We start from the raw sequence: 18,380 nt of genomic DNA, 5'->3' as shown, positions 1-18,380 counted from the left end.
AGAAACATTGTAGAGTGTTGATTCCCAACACTGCTCCTCATGAACCACTGTCCTGGAAGTTTTCGACGTCTCCTCACACACCTGACTTAAATGAATGGGTGATTAACAGGCTTCTGCTTCACTTCAATTGTCATGCTATCATTTGAATATGGTAAGGTAGAATAAGGATACATCTAACATGAAGGGTAGTGGTCACCGACAACCAGGCTTGGGAAACACTCTGGTACCAAAGTTGACAAAGTTATGGTGATAGTAGCCTCTTTCACAAAACATTTCCATCAAATCTCTCATTACAGAGACATTCCACAAAGCTGTGAGTTTTGAAAAATGAAGCTGGCAGTTCTTTACCAGCATATGGTGGATATATCGTCATTGCTGCATCAGCGTGAAGTACTGATGCCATAAAGGACTATTTGGAGCATGACAATTGTTGGATAATATATGACCTTGTATTTCACATAATGTAATATTTAGCGAGGTTGGACAGAGTATCATGTCAGCAAAGACTCACAATGAACAGTAATGATGGCATTGTCCAAAATGCTAAAAGTCACAGAGTGATTATCATCAGTCTGAGCCCTGGATGACGGAGTGTCACGTGGCATAGATGTTGGTGGACAAACTCAGTTTAGCCGTCCCGTTACTGCCTGAGCAGGAGCTTCAAATTTTGATGATGTATCTCACATTCTTGCCATTCTCATCTGAAATGACATTTGACTCTTGTTTTTAATTTTAATGTTAGCTAGTTGACCAAACACGTCATCATTGCTACATCACCCCTTCGACCCACAAAACTGAATTGCCCAAATACGAGTCAGCTGATATGGGTTAAGTTATTTTCCTCCCCTCCTCGGCCCCCGATTCCAATAAAGACAAAATAAAGCAAATTCCATGTGGCTCATGAAGAAGAAACATATCTTGCAATATATCGAAATAGGATTAATTAAAATTAATGCAATTGGGGCCCTGTGTGTTGTAGAGGTAAGAAAGGTCTCTCACATACAGAGGCTATAGTGTCTTCCCCCTTCTTTTCTCAGAAAAATGCCACTGATCATATACTTGCACAATATAATATTCATCATTTTACTTCACTTGTGGTATTGGGCCTCGATTTGCTTAACAGATTACCAACAGAAAAAGTAACCCAACACAACATGGTGATCCATCAGTCACAATGTGTTCCTGTACTGAGGCCACCGTCTCAGGTATGTGGGAAGTTTCTCATTGCTGAGTCATCAGGTTGACTCCAGAATTGTTCCAACAGACCTCAAAAACGAAGGGCTTCTTCTGTATAGGTATTCCATCTATGCTTTGGGCTCATAGTGCTGGGTCAAATGCTCAGCTGGGAGAAACACTTTAGATTTGAGACAGGCACTAACAGGTTTGTTAAGTTCTTTGTACAAGGACAGATTCAATCACTGAATAATTACATACATTTTTAACCTGGTTATGACATTAGACTAACAGACACTTATTTCTAAAGCCATTATTTAAAGTGGAAAATAATTTTTCGAAACTATATAATCATACTGTTTAGGGTAATAAGAAGAGTTGATTGCATGGAAAGTATAATAATAAATAAGGTTGTAAATAGAAAAACTCTGTTCAAAGACTAAAACGTACAAAGCGGATCAACTTTACTTTCACCTCAACAATCAACCACGAGACTAGAGATTCAACATTTGAATAAAGTCCTATCTTCAACATGAACTAAATTCACAAACCAGTTCCTACATGTTTAGCATAGAATCAGAGTAAAGACAGACTTAATTACTTTAAAATGAGTCAAGATATAGGTATGGGCTTGTTGGGTTTGTACAAAAAAAATTAAGCAAATACTGGAGAATTTGAGCAAAATCTGAAGCTATGAACCTTTCTTTTTAAAAAGTAAATTAGTGCAAAAGCCTTGGTAGAAAATTTTCTGAGATCTAATCTGCAGAAGTGAGCTTGGCTGCTTGGTAACAAATGCAACAACATCAACCTTCGCAGACTAAGAAGATCTAAATAAGTAAGTACACAGTCTTAGATTTTTCCCTGCCATGACTGTGTAATTCCCCCTTTCTGATGAATAAGATTCTCTGCTGGTCATTTGCACCCATGTGTAGCATGGTGGTTCCCATCATGCCAACAATGGCAAGGCTTCACAATCAATGCTGGTTAAAGTGTAGTGAAAGCAGAAATGCTGCCTTATCAAGATTCAAATAAGCTGCCTACCGAAAATATAACAATCACAAATGTAATGGACAATAATGATATAACACAACAGTTTCATTTCATACAAAGCTGAAGAAAAAAATTAAACCCAAAAGGTGTCATTTGAGATTTCTTTTGGAGAGACTAACTTTCTATCGTGAATTACAGTACTTGCAAGGTGAGTAGCAGCACAGTGAACCCTTAATGAAAACTATTCCCTTAAAATTTTATCTAAAACAAATTTAAGTCTTCAGTAAAAAAACAAAACACTACTTAGCCCAAGTGCAAGAAACTTTAGTATAAAGTAAAAAGCATGTCACCGTTTCATGTTTTCCATCAAAAATACCGTTTGTAATTATAAGAGCTTACAAAAACTACACTGACAATTTTAAAATACTGTTTAAAAGGTTAAAAAAAAAGACTTTGGCAGTTTTATTATTAAAAAAAAGAACTTTCCGACAGCAACTCAAAGTTCAAGCAGAGAATCAGCTGTTGGAGTGGTGCGCACAGCTAGATTATGGTGTGCGCTGCAGCTGAAAGGCTGTTTTCTTGCAATTCAATCACTACAGGAAGGACAAGAAAAGTTTCACCACGTGTCTGTGTGTGCGGCAGGTGAGAGTAATTGAGTGTAATTTCACATCCTTTTGCAGCAAGCTACTATGAAGGCAACCGATTTCCTGTCAGCTGTGTCAGAAGCACACTACTTTATACCATGAATTATACAATAAAAGATAAATGTAGCTATACAAGCACTCAGAGGCTGCAATGCGTGTATCTGTGTGTGTGCACACAAATGCAATGAATGATTTAATCAGACCACAGCGTTAGTTAAAAGAAGGAAAGCAAGAGATTATTGGCTGTGCTGAGGTTCCTCGTGTTTTTGTCTGACCTGTTAGCGTGCCCACGAGGATAAAGCTCGACTGCAGCCTGGACAGAGCTTGCATCAATAATTGCTCGCATGAATGTCATCCTTTCTGAAGTTGGTCGTCAGTTCCTCTGTGAAACTTAGTTTGGCCACGTAGAAAAAAAAAGAGAGAGAAAAAAAAACAAACAAAAAAAAAGACAAGTCCTCGCCTCCCTTTCTGATTTGTTTTCTTTACCACTTCCTCCACCACCTCAGGTTAAACTTTAGCTCTTGTCTCTTTTTTTATTTTGGCAGTAAACAGAAACATGCAAACACGTGCACACCTTGGCACCAAGGTCCGGCTGTCATTGCACAGGGAATTAAGTGACTGGTCAACGTGCCAGTTCAGATGCAAAATCTCAGAGGATGAAGCGTTTAGCCCTTTGTGCGTCCTTCTGCTCCACCTGCCAAAAGCACACGTGTGGACGGGTCGAGGTGATGCTACGTCACGTCCGATCTGACCACCGCAGGGGAAAAAGTAAAAAAAACAACAAAAAACATTTTTCTAATCTGACCTAACTTTCTGCTTCAGTGCTGCCAGCCAACCTGAACCCGTTGTAGATTTATCTTGAAGCCACAGCTCAAGATGAGGAAGCACAGACATTCTACCTCTGCAAACTACTTGGTACAGCCGATAATCGGCTCCATGTTGAACCTTGCAACTGAAAAGTGTTTTTTTTCCCCCTTTCTTACAGATACCTGTAGCTGCACATCTGCTCCAGCACATCCCAACTGCAAGGTTTCCTCTCCCTTCATTTTTGGAAACATGACTCCAGACGAATAAGATCTCTATATCTGTTGCTATCATAACTCAAGCTAAATAGCATTCTGATCGCACTGGCAGGACTGGATGTTAAAACAGGAGCCATTTTTTGATTTATTTAATACAGACAACCTGTTGAGAGCCATAAAACACAATAAGAGGATGTAACAGCAAAACGGTACTCAAGTCAGACTCGGATTTATGAGCACTAAATTAAGCAATTTATATTAATGGAGGGGCTTGCCTAGCAACAAGAAGGTCCTGGGTGGAAATTATAGCCGGGACCTTTCTGTGTGGAGCTTATATTCTCTTTGGATGCATGTTTGACTGAATGGAGATTTTTTTTTTTCCCTTTAAAGTGCATGGTTGTTTATCGTAGCGTTGCTATGGAATGGGCTGGCAATCCGTCTGATCTGCCTGCTACAGACAGGCACCAGCCTTCCCCCACCCCTGCAATAATTAAGCAGGGATGGATGGATTTATTAACGCAGCCGTGCCATACACATACAGGGCTGTCTGATATTGGGAACTCGTGCCATTGCGATACTATTGTTGAATATTGCAATGACAATCTCCATATTAATTAACCCACATTTTGCTCAGTCTTCTCTTTCACTTCCATCATCCCGATGACCTCACCACTCTCCTTGAGCTTTAGCGTGTCATTAATTCAAATCTAAAGCAGGTTTGTGCATCAAGGGCAGTGAAGGTCTCTCTAACTGGTTAAATACACCAGCATCCAGGGCTTCATGTATGGCATTTGAAATGCAACCGTCTACCAGACACTGCATCCACGCAGTCCTTTGCAATTGCAAAGACTGCAGATCGAGATACGGTGCTGCTACTGTTAACATTGCTGCAACTTTGTTTTTACGTCATTTAAAATCTTTGATTAGACTTTATTGTACTTCTTAGAAGTGGCGAATTGTGTGGGTAAAAATGATCAAAGACATTTTATGATTGCTTAGTTTCCCAATTCTACCAAAAACTTGATAAACAAGATTAACATCCAAGATCGTTATTATGAGAACAGGTCGCTCCAACTACATCTGGTCTGTTGGAGCTCTCATTGCAATTAGAGTCTAGATTTATGGCCCGAGCCCGACCCAAACCGAAATTCGGGCCAAAATTGTTTGCTTGATGGTTGGATCAGGCTGAGCTGCGGCACGCTTAATAAGCCTGTCAAACGAGAATACACAATATTAAGTTGTGTTGATCTACTTCTTATAGTATAAATGGAGGGGTAGGTGTTCTACTCTGTTGAGGAAAGAGTGAAAAGAGCCAACGTTCATTAGCCTGCAACAAGTGCAGCGCAATACACAATAAATGTGCCCAGTTCTGCTCCCATCAATCACACATCCCAGATGATTTCCACCTGACTCATCCTGTGGTTACCACAAAAGGCAAGATGGAGCTGGAAGCCGTTAAAAGCCAGAAACGAGAAGAGTTACATTAGAAGAGTTAAATTATGGTCTAAAAATGAAAGCCATAAAAGCTTAATTAAAATAACGAGCCGGGTTTACTTTGGCGTCAGGCCAATATTTTATGTTAATTGGGTCAGATCGGGCTGGGTTGGATTTTTAGGCCCAATCTAAACTCTGATTCCAATCCCAACTTTAGCCTTGAGAATCATTGTTGGATGCCTCACATTGTGTTTCCAACCAAATGGTTCCAGTAGCTAACCAGTTCTGGCTCTACAGTCAGATCTTAATTGGTTCCATAGAAAAGAACAGCTTGATTTTCCTCAGCTGGTGACACATCATTAACTCACTAAAAGCATCTCGTCCAGTCTCCCCCCCCCCTTTTATTCTGAAATTTTACTAATAAAAACGGCGGAGGAAGACCTACATCCTTTACTAACACTGTTATAAAAGAGCTATGATTATGAATGCTTCATAATGAGTCCATCTCTAATCCGATTGGTACCAACACCATCTCACATTAGTCAAGGACTGATTGCGTTTCAGAACTGGGTTGGTAACAGTATTTATAGACATCCAGACACTCATTTGTTTTGACGTCTGCTTGAAGTAAAACACCTCAAAAGCAAGCAAAGTTCAGAATTACGTCTTTCAAGTGATTAACCCAAAAAAACTGCAACAATGACAGCCTGTTGTACAGTCTCAATTAGAAAAATAAATGCTTTATAAAAGGAAATCTATTACAACCAGAGCAACAGCATTAAAATAAATAACTTTCCAACATGTGCATCTGCAAGATTCAATTAAGTGATTAACCAAGATGTTGATACTCTAGAGATGGTTTAAGTAATTAACTTACACAATTGGCAAAACATTAACAATCTTCACTGTCAAAAAAAGAGAAAAAAAGAAAGAAGTAGTCTCTAATGAGGACAATTAAAACGCTTCTAACTGGCGGCTTTTCTCCTCTTCTCTATCACCTATTTACCAAATAGGTTCTGCAGAATGGAACCGTGATCCATCGAGTAAGCGCCTGCCTGTTTGTCACAATTAATCAAGTTTTTGCTTCGTTAAGCACGAAAAATACGAGTTTGGATGCCGCCATCAGTTATTTAATGATGCCGTTTTAGGATACTCCACAATGCCAGCAGGGACTGGACACACTTATTTGTGGTTGTTCATTTGGACTCGCGAGCAAGAATTTCAATAAGACAATGTGGAGGTTTAATGACTGCAGAGTGTGTGTTACCAAGTGCAACAGCCTCTTCAAATTCCTATCTGTCCAGCGACAGAAAGAGAGGCTCTAGCACAACAGAGGGCTGGGAGTAATTTGGCTCCGCTGGCCGATGGAATGGTGTTTTATTTTTTCAGAGGTGACAGCCTGTGCATGGTTAACCAAATTGTTTATTAAACTAATCCCACAGATTAGTATTCAAGACATGCTGGAGCCAACAAAAATGAACTGAATGAACTGCTTAAAAGGTATAAAAAAGGACCAAAAATGCACATAAAAACCACAAACAAAACTTCAGGAAAAGTTTTAAATCAACCTCTAGATAATCATGTGGGCTTAAGAAGTGCTTTCTGCAACTTCGCAATTGCCTAAGTGATTAAAATCATGTTGCAAAATGCAAACAAAACCCAGAATGACTGAATTTATAACCCTTATTGCTAACAAAAAAAAGAAAAGACTATTACTAAAAGACACTAAGTAACCGATTTGGGCAGCTGAACAGTTTCTGTGTGGTGGGAAAGGATTTTCCTCAGAGTTTCTGTGTGTTGTTACTGCAAGCAAACTTTGTCCCAAAATAAAACTGGAGATTCTGTAGCAGGACTTTGACCTTGAAGTGGCAGCAGTTTCCCCTTCAAAGCACAAACAGGGAATATGGAAAGATTTTCAGCTCCGTCACTGGTTGAGTGAGAATAAAGAAACACATTTAAATAAAAAGTATTCATACTGCTAGAACTTCTTTCACTACTCTTGTCAAGTTACAATAACCTTTACGGGCAAATTCTGAGATGGACCAACAGACGGGAGAATATGGAAGTAAAATGATAACCGTTATTTTACAAACTGAAAAGTGTGGCGCGCTGTGATATTCTGTGGTTTCGATACCGATTCATCGCCTCTTAGTCAATACTTTGTACAACCACATTTCAGTGCAAGTACCGCCCCAACCCTTCTCTGGCAGCCGTTTCTACCAGCTTCGAACATATAAGGACCAAAATTTTTGTTCAACAGCTCAAGCTCAGTCAGACTGAAAGAAGAGTGCTTGTGAGCAGCAAAGTTCAGGTCGTGGTGCAGATGCTTCGTTGGATTAAATTTTAAAGCTCAACTTCAGCTGGCCCATTGCTTTAACCTAAACCAGGGTTAGGCAACCTGCCGCTCTGGAGTCCAATGTGACTCTTTGTGTCCACCACAGTGGTTCTTCATAACTTTGACAATATATTTAAATATAAATATAAAAATGGCTACTTTTAGCATTTTTAAAAGCATTTTAAGGCTATATTTGAATACAATTTCCACAAAGGTGAGACACTAGCTATGCTTACAGTCGCAAAATTTCTTATCGGATTGAAATGCATTTGGATTGAAAAAGAAAAATTATCCAAATGCATAATTTATATAGGTACATAACTACCAATATTTTCCAGACTGTAAGTTGCATCAGTCGAATAAGTTATGAAGACAAAAAAATAATGATAACAGATAAAAACATCACATTGACATAGCGCACACATGCGCTTGTGTGCGCCTGTGTCTGATTGTGGTCAATTCACCACAATCAGCACTACTGTTCACTAAATGTGCACTGATAAATTGGTTGGAAGATACATTTCCTTAAATTTGGGAGATCTGTGATTGGCTGATAACTTATAAAGCTGATCTCGTCCACCTGTCGCCTTTTGCTTGGGGTTTGAGAGGTCTGATCCACCCGCTAGGTCAAGTCTGCAAGTTTGCAATTAACAACAGTCATCCCACTGTTGTCAGTTCAGTGCCTTTCTTGCTATATTTAGCAACATTTCAGACAAAAGAAGAAAAAAAAAAAAGATATCGGCCAAAATCGGAATGGGAATGACAGGCATGATCAGTAATCTGCGATCAGCCAAAAGACTACACCCTTAGTGTTTACATGAACCTTGCTCAGATCATCAATTAGCATAAACCTCCCATCCTTCAGATTGCAATTTCACTTTGATCGAGTTGAGCCCAATCAGAATATTTTGACTGCGATGTTTACATGACATCTTTATTCTGATCGGCTGTTTATTCCAGAGTAAAAGCGTCTAACAATGACACAATATGTTATTATTTTGCTAAGTTCTTTTGTAATTAGGCTACTAATTAAATGTATTTTCTTCATTTTCCACAAATTTGGAAAGTTTCAATTAAGTAAATGGCTTTACTGTTTTGTTATAAAAGTTTGTTTTCTTTGTTCTTGTATGTAAAATTAGACAAGAATCTTTATTTAGTTATAAACCTACTTATACAGTAAATAAGTTTGCTGTTTTCAAAAGGGTCATATGCGTTTTATGGCTCTAGACAGTTTTATTCATTAAAAATAAGAGCAAAAAATGTCTCTAAAGATTGTAAAGGTTGCTGACTGCTAAAACCATTCCAACGTAGTTCTGGCTGGATCATTATTCTCGCTGTAGGTGAACCGTTTCGCAGTGCTTAATAGGTTTAATTTCAGAATTGTCCTGAATCTAGCTCCATCTACCCTCCCATAAACTAACCAGCTTTCAAATTTTTGGCTGAAATGCAACAAAATATGAAATGGCTTAAAGAGTGTGAATACTTCCACCCACAATGGACTGTATTATTCAGTCAGTTCCCATCCGCTCCCCCAAAAAAACAGAAATAAACAACCAGATCATTTGAGAACACTTGTAGTCGAGTTGAGAAATAATCTGGCAATCAGCACCCGGGCTCAAAAATTCACAGACCGAGCAGATCTGTGAAACCACAATTATCGAGGCCACCCGTTCAGCCAAGCCGAAACCACAGAATATCACTGCCAGCATAGTGCAAATGAATGGCCTCCCTGGCAGCTAGCAGCATCACAACGTCTTCCACTGTAGTGAATGAGACACAGACCTTCATTTAGAAGAAAGTCAATATGAAAACACTAAAGCAGACCTCAGTGAAAAGGCTTTCTCCTGTCATTTCTTGAAGGATGCATTTACTTCAGTGTAAATGGATCTTCAAAATGCATTTTATCTAGTAGATTTAAAGTTGCAATTTTTACAATGGGTGATAATTTATCGTATTGTTTCTCATTTATTGTGATGAATCTCATAAGGTTTTGATTTCTCCTCATGATAAATTCCTATTGATGTTTACAAACAATAAAACTGTTTGTGCGGTTGGGGTTGTTATTTTTACGTATTTTTACTATTTGTTTAATAAAGTTGTATCAATAAATATCTATAAATTTCAAAATATAATTAACATTTCTTTATGTGACTGGCATCCTACTGAGGCGTATTACAAATGAGAATGTTTTTCAAGAGTTGTATTTGTGTTTGTGGAGTTATGACTGCTGAGCCATGCAGTCACAGCCATAAAGTTAGCAAAAAAAAAAAAAGAAGAAATAAATATCGCCACTTTTATTGTTATCACAATAGCACCACAAAATAGCATGATAAAACTTTAAGTTCAGGTCGCCAACCTCCAGTTATTGCACATAAATGCACTGTACCACAGAGTTCAGCTTCCAGCCAAACTGAACTCTGCGCCAGGAGAAGAAGCTGGTGAGGCTGAATGAAGCCATGTCGGCGACATCAGCTGCTGGAAACCTTTGCAGGAGTAAAAAAACCTGTACATGACACACCTTTCCTCATTCCTGCTCTATGTTAATTATAATGTTTGTAAGCCTGAGGAATGTTGTGAACTGCTTTGCATGAAGCTGTCGCTCTTTACCCAGAGTCAGACGGAAGCACTTCCATAGTGAATTCTTACTTTTAAAGGTACTTGAGATATTTCTGTCTTTACTCAAGTGGAATGTGGTACTTCACCAAAAAGCAGTGAAAAGAAAACTGGCGTATGCAGCGTTAGTCTGTGGTGAAGGAAGGAAAAAGGGGAGGGAGATTAGCTAACAGCGACTCAATGCAGTCTTGTCTGCGCCGTCGACAGTTTGGCAGCTAAACTGTCTGTAGCCTCCAGGCTTTACTACAGGCTCTGCCATGTCAACAACACCATGTTTCCTCTGAGACGCAGACAGACAAACAAACCAAAGCCCAAGAAACAAAGTACAACGGCAGCCAGGCAGATTCAACACCTGAGAAAAGAAGAAGAAGAAAAAAAAGTGAGTGATCCCCCCTCTTCCTCTGGAGGACACGTGTGCACCCACCCACCTCCCATTACCACCAGGATCTAAGCCACCATAATTTATACCTTTGTTCCCAAATGGAGGACAGCATGCAGGAGCTGGCTAGCTGCGTGTGTAATTACGCTCAAGTGAGGGGATGCAAGGCCGTGTGTTTGGGGCAGGGATTTGAGGCCCGGAAGGAAGGAAGGAAGAGAGAAGAGGAGGTGGGGAGGGCTGAAGTTGGGGGAGAGATCAAGAGAGAGAGAACAGAAAAAGAACGAAAGAAGCAGTGAAGCTAGAAAAAATCTGGTTATTTTACGCACGGCTGCTTTGTTAATAGACAGTGTGTGTGTATGTGTTTGGGGGAGGGGGTGCTTTGAGGGGGTGGGTCAGCAGGAAAGGGCTGTGTTTATCCAATCTGTTCCCTGCCTTTACCATGTGGTAGGAAAAACCACTGGCCGACTCTCGGCCCGATCCCAGAGGACGCAGAGGCAGAGACGGACAGACAGGGAGAGAAGTAGGCCACAGGGGGTGGCCAAGAAACCTGCTAGCACAGGGAGAGACAGAGACACAAAATGTGTGTGTGTGTGTACGCGCGTGTATGTGTAGTTGTGCACGTGCTCACTGAGCTTAAGAACCTGTTATGTGGTTTCCGAAACTGACTCTGTAGTCTCTGGAAATCACTTCTTTAAGCAAGTGTGTTGAAGTAAGCAAACTAAAAGCAAACAGCATCAGGCAAAACCTGTTTTACCACCTTATATTAGTTCTGGTTGTCATGTTAAAGTCCTGAAACTGATGGAGAAAAAAAGAAACACGGAATCAAACATTTAAACCTTTCAGAAACAAGTACTTTGAAATATGTAGGCAAAGAAGAGGTGAACATCACTCCACATATTTCTGCACAGAGCTTCAGGCTACGCTTTTGCTTGTTTGAAAGCTGAAACTGATTAAAATTCAGAAAATATTAGGATCAAACTCATCTCAGTGCATAAATGTGGATCTTAATCTATAAAAACATTTACTCGACAACAGGCTGCCACTGAAAATGTTTTCCTCCAGCATCTAAATTAGGAATGTTGAAGATTAATAGACTCATTAAGTTTCAGTCACATGTGCTTGACGCCATTACACACACAACGCATAGTTTTGAAAAATTTTTTAGATTCATTATGTGTAAGATCCTATTTGTTCGCATTAAATGTTTATGAATGATTTCGGAACATGCTCTTCTTCCACCACAGTTTCTGCTGTGAAACGGGATTGTTTATTTACAGTAGCAACCCCTATAGTTTGGGAAGAGAACTGCACCAAATGTGACAAAATAAACAGAAATCTCACTTTAATCACCCTCAACGTGTGGATCAGCTAATATTCTTACAGAAACAGCTTACAGTAGGAATTGGGGTTAAATACAGTATCAAGTAGTGAGCTATTTTTACAAACCTGATTTGACCCATGTGGTTTTAGTAATATGCTGAGACCCTCCCCTCCCCCTTTTCTTAAATTCTCAGTACAGCTGATTCTAAATGTCATGTTTTTCCCAACAATTTAGATATTCACCATTCATAAGCGGCTTAATAAGTCCTATTTGAAGGGCTAACATATTTGAGGTTCATGATCGAGAAAAATTTGTTTTTACTTATTGCTGAGATTCCAAAACAAAAACGAATCGGCTATATAGCAGGCTTATAATTCAATGAGGCGTGTTTCAAATTAAGTTTGATTGTAGTATGCACAACATTTTTTAATGTTGGAAATTTAAAGGAAGGTATACATTGTTTAGGCAAATATTGTCATTTTATACCACAATCAAGTAGCTATGACACATTCAGTCATAAAAATGCTGTCTATAATTAAAAATGACTTAAAAAGAAAATTTACTTTGCATCACAGCCACATGTGACACCTTGAAATTGGGCCTTTGTCTCTTTAAGAAGCTCCTACTCTTCCCGATACTCCGCCTACAGAAGAGCATTAAGGTGGCAGCAGTTCAGATTGCCGTCACAGACCTTTTTGGTATTGAATGTGGGGGGAATAAACGTAGCCCGAACTTTGCTGAAAAGAATAAGCTCTATGTCCAATTAGTGACAAGTAGTTTTGCAGTATCTTTGTGCAATATAAAAAAATAAAATAAACCACAAAAATTACTTTCTTCCATAGTTTCTATCAGAATAAAAGAATTCAGTTCAGAGTGGACATGTCTTCCATGCTTTAGACTTTGAATTGGAGCGGATCAAAAGGCAAGTTGAAGTTCTCTCAAGCTTTGATTGTGATTTACTGTAAAAATGCATCTGATAATGTCGAGGCCTGCACATCCGTTCAAGCTTGGAAAAAGGTGAGGCAATTGTAATGCTAAGGAGAACCGAAAGCAGAGATGAACTAACCAAATTCTGACTAACCAGCACACTAATCATGAAAATGGCATTTTTCATTTTTGTCAAGCAATAAAAATAAGCAAAAAATAATTAACACAATTTTTTATGACCTCCAATACAGGAGAAGCTTATATTACAGAACACTGATCAGTAACTTCTTCCTCATGTAGTTTAAGATGCTGTGATCTGGTGTTAGTCTTCAGAAAAAGATGCATCCATGGAAGATTTAACTATTCTGAAAGGTTTTAATATAACACAGTTATGTGAAGATTTTTCAGGTTAAGTGCAATAAAATGTCTAGATGAGCTGTAGCATTATGTCTGGACCACTACTTTAACTAACTACAGCTACTCATCTGAATGCAAGAATTACCTATTATTAACAATGCTTAATATAAAATTACATTTTTCCATCTCATCTTTAAACACTTTATCCCCAAAAATAAACTGAAATGTTGCAGCATGGTTTTGATTTGTGTGAATAATCCAACCATGTTCTTTTGGTTTTGATCAGAAACTCTGTGTGGGACCTGTCAACCTAACTGAGGATCAGAGATCACAAAGCTGCAGGTGAAGGGGAAATTGCTGCTCATCGATGAAAATGACTTCACATTGCCTGCGGTCCCAGGTTGTAGGCTTCGGGGGAAACCCTACCACTTTGTTCAAAAGGTTCAAAGACTGAGGGGCCTTTCAAGACGTACAGGATTCCTCCCTGCCTGTGAATCTTTGCAGAAAAGGGGGCTGAGTATCCCGTTTCAGATCAAGTCATAAGAAGGTTTGGAAACGTTTCTGCTGAACAAACACGAGAGGTAGGACTTTCCTAATCCTCTTTCTAGATTTTCACTTTTACATAAAATGTGAATCAATCTAAACCTTCAACGAAGTGATTTTAATGAGGAAATTCCCATAAAAGTGAAACCACTAAAGCACTCATCTATGAACGAGCAAACGCTGAACACAGACCATGCTACCATCACTCCTCCTCCTCCCCCCTCATCAATCACTGCTGCTATTGATGTTTTCTTTTAGACCAATGGGAAAAGCCAATCTGGAGTGACTCCCCAGAGATTGGTCAGTTTTTTCTTAAACTCCACCCATCTGACTGCTAACAACCAATTAACCTCCAGGGTAGTTGCTTTAAAGATGTGGGCTAACTTCTCCCCTGGGACAAACGCCCCTTTCAGCATCCTGTATGAGATCCAGGGCTCCAGTATATGTGGGATAAAAATCAAGCTGCGGACATTTTGGCTCATCTTGAGTATTGGATTGAACCAACATTTAATACATGAAACAAAAATAAAATCAAATGATTAAGAAAGGAAATGTGGAAGAAAGTTCTAAGCGTTCCTACAAGACTCCACACTTTGGACTTGATTTTTGTTTCTCTGTCCTGATTTTAGGACATTATAAACCTGTTTGGAGTTGTGACCTGATAAAGCCCATCATGAAAATATTAAGAAAGGTCAGGCTTTTTACTGGCCAATGTTAACTTCTTTGAATTCTGACCTGCCAATTTGGATTTTGATCGAATACGTTTTTTTTCTTTTTTAAATTGTCCGAAAGAACTGTACAGAAGAGAAAAACAATGTGATGCAGGTTCTTTTATGGAGGCAACAGAAAGTTAAGCAACTGTTAAATTACTCTGAGCTCAAAGCATGTCTGAAACTTTTATCCGATTTTTTCTGAAATAAATAAATAAAAAAAAATCAAAGCACATACAGCTGTGGCATAAGTTACTAATCTGTAAATTTAAGAGTTTTGATGCACTCAATGAAAATGATTTTACAGGATCTCTGATCAGAAGCAATGAAGGACAGATCCAGTCTGACCTCTAGCCAGTTGACTGTGGCATCTCTAATTTAAAGACCAAAATTTTTTTTTAAAATGCAGATTTTAATTTATTTTAAAATGTAGTCATCTGCAGGAGTAGAGTAGGGACTCAAAAGTGTTTAGATGTTTCAACTGATTTATGTTTAGATGGTGAACCTGTCCTTCAGCCTCCAGAAACTTGAACCTTCATCTTAAAATAAGAAAAGCTTCATCATCTTTCTATTCTTATGGTGCATTCACACCAGCCTGTTTAGTCCGCTTTAAACAAACTCCAGTTCATTTGCCGAGAAAGTCCAATTTGTTTGGAGAGGTGTGAACGCGTAGTGGAACTTTGGTCCCTCTACAAACCTAGGTTTTGGTTTGGTTGAAGTGAACTTTTGTGCAGTTCAAATGCATATGTGAATGCCAAGCAAACCAGAGATGGCTCAAAAGGAGGAAGCCCACTACAGTGCAGGGCATTCAGGGTATGCAAACAAAACAAAGTCTGGCATTAGTGGGATAAATCGCTTGAGGTCTTCTGCCAAAAACAAAACAGAATCTCTACAACCACTAAAATCTGCCATTTTAGTGTCAAGAAAAAGGTTGCGCTCAGTGTCTTCTTCATAGGTTTTTATGTCATTTTCTTCAGTGGTTCTTGGTGTAGTGCCACCAGAGGTGAGGTAGAGGACAGCTTTTTCACAGGGTTTGGGATGAAATCAAACTGCACCAGCTGAAAATGTAACAAATGTTGATGTTTCAATCAAACTGAGTCTACTTGACTATCAGGTGTGAAAACACCCTGAAAAACTTTGAAAACAGTAAAAACAAGTTCCAGACTTCTCAAGACCGTGCAGGAGCTTTGTTTAAAGACCGAGTACCTTTGCTTAACATATTCTTTTACCACCCATCTTTCTCCTCTCTGACCTTCCAGATCCATCTCCACTAACTAGATGTTGATTCCACAAGCAAGCAGCACTTAACCTTTCATCGGGCATGTGAATCACTTGATGACATGACATGACAGATAACACAGCGAGACAGAAGAGGGGTGTGCGGACGCCACAAAAGAGCTATTAAACCCCAGAAAGAGCCGGAGAACTGATGAGATCCTCATTGCGCTGACACCGTTTTTTAGTGATGGGATTCATCAGCAGCTGACGACACAAAACTCCCACGTATTTTCAAGTGGAGCGTCCTTGAGTTCGCCTTCCGCATCCCAGCACAAGGAAGGCTGGTGGTCAGGAAAGAGAGAATACGCTCAAGATCCAGACTGGTTGAGGTCAAAAGACAGGATTAAAATGCACGCACGCATATGGGTCAGAGATGTACTTGACTGGCCGAGAAAACACGTCCAACCCACACACACACACACACAAACACTTCAGAGCTGTATTTACGCCAGCCTCTCTTCTAGGCACAGCACTTGGTCCAGAAGGCCCTCGCTGCAGGGGGAGGATAGGGGTGGGGGAGGCAGGGACGGAGGAAGAGGGGGCAGAAAAGGAGACAGGTGAGGGAGGAGGATGAGAGAGCAGGAGAGACAGTGATGACACTCGGTTTTGAATGTCACCATGGTGCTAAAGCTCCCCGCTAACCTTTTGGCTGGAAATGATATGACTGGAGGGATAGGGGAAGGGAGAGTGGGGAGGGGAGAAAAACGACAGGCAGGCAAAGATGGAGAGAAAAAGAGATGGAAAGGGTGACAATGAAGAGAAGGAGAAAGGGAGGAAGGGAGAGGGGGGGGGGAGGCTCATGCTTGGGCAGAGGAGTGGGTGGGTGGAGGTGGAGCAATAGATGGCAAAGATGAAAGAGATGGAGGCAAACAACAGCACTACTTCCATTCCCTCCCAAAAGGGCTGCTGTCTACGACACACGATGATGATGGGAGACAAAATGGCCACCCTAACAAACACCAGTCATCTGGCTCAACCAACACTGGCCTTTAAGCACTGAAGTGACCACTCCACCACACCACCTGCTGCTACCTGACCTACAGACTGCACGACACGCTCCGCAGTGGGGCTGAAAACCTGTGACATCCGACACGAAATTGTATTTTTCTCCCCGTTCCCGGAGGGAGAGGACGACGCTTTTCTAATTACTTTCAAACCGAATCGGGAACAAATCTGTACCCTAAAAAAACTTTGGGAGGCGGAAAAAACCTGCGGTGACGACATAACTCTGCCCCAACAAGGTCTGAAAACTTTCTAACACGCAAGCAGCTGTTGGTTGATGACAGAGCAAACCACTGCCGTAGAAAACACCTGCTCATTATTCTCCTGCCAGCAGTCTTACAACTTCCACTTCAAGAGCGGTGTAAGAAGCACAGAGTTGCTAGAAAGGCTGTGAACAGATTCCAACTTACTCTTCCAGTCGGTCCATGAAGACAGCAGGCTCTCAGAAAGTAGGATCTTTGTTACCAATTCACAAAAACACCCGAACTGCACAGAGAGCCAAGGATGCATCAATTTACAGCCTAATTCTCCATTAATGTGCAGCTCAGCTGCTGTAGTAAAAACTATCTTATTTTAGCTAATTGTTTTTATCTTTTCATTTTTTTAACCCATCGTGGTTGTGCTTCAATATAAATTAGATGCATACATATATTTTGATGTATGAATGAGAATAAACTTGTAACGTTTTTACTTTTTGCTGGATTAAAAACCGATATCTCCAAAGAACATAAAGCAACGTTCTTGAATTATTGTACATATGGGAAGAAAATTAAAAGACTGAAGTTGGTAAAAATGAGAATCAGCGGCTCAGACCTCAAAGAAAACCAGAAGTCCCTACCAACACCCTAAAGAACAAGATTTTTTAAAGAGGAAATTCCTACGCAAAGTCTTGAGTGGCCACCCTTTTCACATTTTCTTAAACTCAGCTAAGTGTAGAAACAGTGGCAATATGAAGAATACGGATTCAGGGATCCGTCTTTAATGATTTCTGGCTGTCCATCTTACCAATATCTTGCTGCCAACTTCAGCTGAGTTCAGTAAAATGAATTTATTCTTTCCACCTGACAGCAGAGTACATCAACCATCTGCTTGATACTCCTTTCCTGGATGGCCCACAGCTACTACATGCAAACATTCCCTCAAGAAAACAACTCCAACCAAAATTAAAGACAGCTACACTCCATCGCGGATGTACAATGTCAAAATTTTCAAGATATAAAATCTTTTCCGATATCTGTCAGCCCCTAAAGTGATGTGAAGTTGAATAATTGTGTTGTAATTGTTTTACCCCAATGTCAGTGAAAGAGTTCTTGTTAATGTAATACTAAAACCACATAATCAGTCTGACGATCTGAAAAATAACCACACATGGTTAGTACATTTAGCCACATCACCTTCCTTCACACCCAGAGGCTGCAGAAGTGTATTAAACTCTTAAGTGCTGCTCACAAAAAAAGGAACTGCTTATATTTCACCAATTTTGAAAGAATCAACTTTGACAGCCGTTTAAACAAAGCATTGGACTCGGTGCTAACGCATCAAATTCAACATAAAAAAAAGAAAAAACCCTTGGCAATGAAACGGTAAAAGGATTACAGGAACACCTAATTTAAAAACTTCCTACTGAACCACGGAGACCATAATCTCTCTGA

The 18,380-nt window shown here is 39.8% G+C and overlaps 1 protein-coding gene and 1 long non-coding RNA gene across 2 annotated transcripts in view; one reads left to right on the top strand and one right to left on the bottom strand.

Annotated features, from left to right (window-relative positions):
* Positions 1-18,380, bottom strand: part of chd7 (chromodomain helicase DNA binding protein 7) — an 88,359-nt gene that overhangs the window by 66,333 nt on the left and 3,646 nt on the right. The window lies entirely within an intron of this gene.
* LOC116721425 (uncharacterized) lies at positions 2,985-17,553 on the top strand. Its single transcript, XR_004339599.1, has 3 exons — positions 2,985-3,836; positions 13,482-13,776; positions 15,708-17,553. It is a non-coding gene; the product is annotated as an uncharacterized LOC116721425 (long non-coding RNA).

This window comes from Xiphophorus hellerii, chromosome 6, assembly GCF_003331165.1.
Source record: "Xiphophorus hellerii strain 12219 chromosome 6, Xiphophorus_hellerii-4.1, whole genome shotgun sequence".
NCBI lineage: Eukaryota > Metazoa > Chordata > Actinopteri > Cyprinodontiformes > Poeciliidae > Xiphophorus > Xiphophorus hellerii.
Note: the sequence above shows the minus strand (reverse complement) of the source record. Positions and strands in the feature narration are given on the sequence as shown.